Source organism: Protopterus annectens, chromosome 9.part0 (assembly GCF_019279795.1).
Source record: "Protopterus annectens isolate FY-2018-M chromosome 9.part0, PAN1.0, whole genome shotgun sequence".
Taxonomy (NCBI): domain Eukaryota; kingdom Metazoa; phylum Chordata; order Ceratodontiformes; family Protopteridae; genus Protopterus; species Protopterus annectens.
The window spans coordinates 1,439,982,577-1,439,985,001 of record NC_056743.1 but is presented as its reverse complement, the minus strand read 5'-3'; the positions used below and the strand labels follow the sequence as shown (position 1 = coordinate 1,439,985,001).

General features: G+C 39.4%; 1 non-coding gene across 1 annotated transcript; it reads left to right on the top strand.

The window, feature by feature from the left end:
- The first annotated feature begins 1,462 nt into the window (after nucleotides 1-1,462).
- Nucleotides 1,463-1,535, top strand: TRNAM-CAU. Its single transcript has one exon. It is a non-coding gene; the product is annotated as a tRNA-Met (tRNA).
- The last annotated feature ends 890 nt before the right edge of the window (nucleotides 1,536-2,425 follow it).

Here is a 2,425-nt window from a genome sequence, read left to right as displayed (position 1 = left end):
TGCTTTACAAATAGATTATGTGAACATCTATTTGCTGAGGGAGGAAACTGGAAGGAGTTGTTCTGCCAGTCATGAAATGGCAACTGTGTTTTTAAGTATATTATTACTTCCTTTTGTGATGACCTTTGAATTGTATTCAGGGGTTGGAACTAGGTTAGTGTCAGTTGTAGAAAGGAAAATGTCTTCTGTAAAAAAAGTAAACATACTCAGACACTGTTCCTAGTAAAATAATTGTAAGGTGAAACGTAGATGCCAGCAAAGGCTAAAACTGTTTTGCACCAAATCCCTTAGCCACAAACAGGATGTTAAGAGACAGTAACTGAGAAAATAATTTTGAATGAGGCATGTTTAGATATGTGCTCAGAAGTGTTCCTGTTTTAGAATATGAATGAACAGATACCAGCCAAACAAGTCTTTTTTAAAATGCTCCATCACAGTCATATCATTTTCCTGTAAAGGTAATAAAGTTGTCTCCTACTTATTTTAGCAGGCTTCAAGGGTCAGAAAGTTATAGCCATGAGTATGATTAGGTGATCTTTCTATCTCTGTGCCATTTTCCCTTCCCTGACTGCCAGCAATCAACTTTCTCTTACATTAAAATCCCATGGCAGTGGCTGCTTAAATGACCATTGGCTGGGGGGAGAGCCAAGCAGAGTTATCCATTGTCCAAGTAGCTAAAGAGAAAGGCTTTGTCCTTGACCCTACTCTTGCTAGCTGCTATGTACACTGTTTTGCATGAGGGTCTGCACTGCCTTCCGTAATTTGCATCTACATTTCCACTCATATACAATAAAGGCTACCATCCAAACATAGTTTGACAGTGCTAAAATGCAAGTTCCTGTTCCTGGTCCATAATGTTACATGTCATATACCTCTTCCTCGAGTATGTGCTTTCATTAAAATGGGCAACACACACACCACCTGCTCCCCACCAGGATATATAAGATGATTTCAGCCACTCATCCTACCCCCACTGAATAACTCCTTCATTGTCTCTGGGTCCTTAGTTGATTCAGGGTCATCTGGGCTACAGTAATAATAAAATAACTTGAACAAAATTTTAGGAACATTGAAGATGAAACATTAAAAAGGAAAGTAACATTTTTATTATTTATTTGCATTTGTTTACCAGGAGATCTACTAGGCCAGGATAAGCCCGTTTTCAGTAGAGGGCCAGGGAAAAAAGCCCCAAAAACAAACAACATGATAAAGCTACAGAATCAAAATAAAGAAATCAAGCAGCAATGGTACAGAACACATTGTAGAATAAGTAATACAATAAAACAGATAATATTAGTTATACAGATGTTAGACTTTTAAGTATGCAAGCCAAACAAGAATACAGTTGATGACATGGGATAATTGCAAATGTGTGAACAATACAATATTGCCATTTTGCAGTACAGAGGTAAAGATGGAGAGCAGCCGATTAAAGATTCTGAGAGTAAGGTATAGTCTTAGAGCCTTGTTAATGCAGTAAGTAGCACGTCAGTCTCATAATCTGAAGGTCGTGAGTTCGATCCTCACATGGGGCAAGATGTTTTACCTATCAACCTATATGTCTGGGGCACTGCTCAATAGAGGGGCAAGAATTTAACAATTCATGGGTGGCGAAAGCCAATACTCTGCTGGCTATGCTTGCTTTGGGCTTCGGGCCGTTAGCCTAGTACCTACCTATGAACCTATTGCTATAGAGGCATCAAGATTGAATAGAAGATATGGTGGGTAACTGATATAGCAGATTATGTATGGCTGGGTGGCAGATGGACTTAGTCAGTTGGAAGCACTGAATATATGTACTGTATGAGCGTCTGAGCTGTAAGTGAGATGAGGAGGAAAAGTAGGAAAGCTAGGAATATAGTTTTTTTTAATAGTCATTGCTGGTACATGTAAATAGCCAATGGGAGAACAGGTGTTGTTTCAGTGAGGTCTTAAAGCATTCAGGGTTGCTAGTAGACATAATTGAAGGAGGGAAAGCATTCCATAATTTTGCTATAGCAGATGGGTAATGCATTTGAGTGGCGGAAAGGTTAGGTTTTACTACATTAAGGAACATCTGATTGACTGATTGCAGAGGTCTATTTGGGTGATACATGGTGAAGGACAGGGCAGGACAACTAGAAGGCTTATAGGTTAGCTTATGAACTGTGGTTAGTTGCAGGTGTGTTAGATGTTGGGGAAGTTCTAGCCAGTTTAGACGTGGGAGTGATACACAGTGATGGGAGGATTGTTTGGCTTTGGTTACAAATTTTGCAATTTTATTGTAGCATGAGACCAGTTTGGATTTAAGAGAGGATTGTATATTAGTAGGAGAGGTGCACCATAGAACAAGGATGGAAGTAGAAAAGAAGAGGCAAGGGATGGTCTTGATGCATAGGTGAGGATGTTTTTGTGCCTGTACAGGATGCCTAGTTTCTGATGTTTT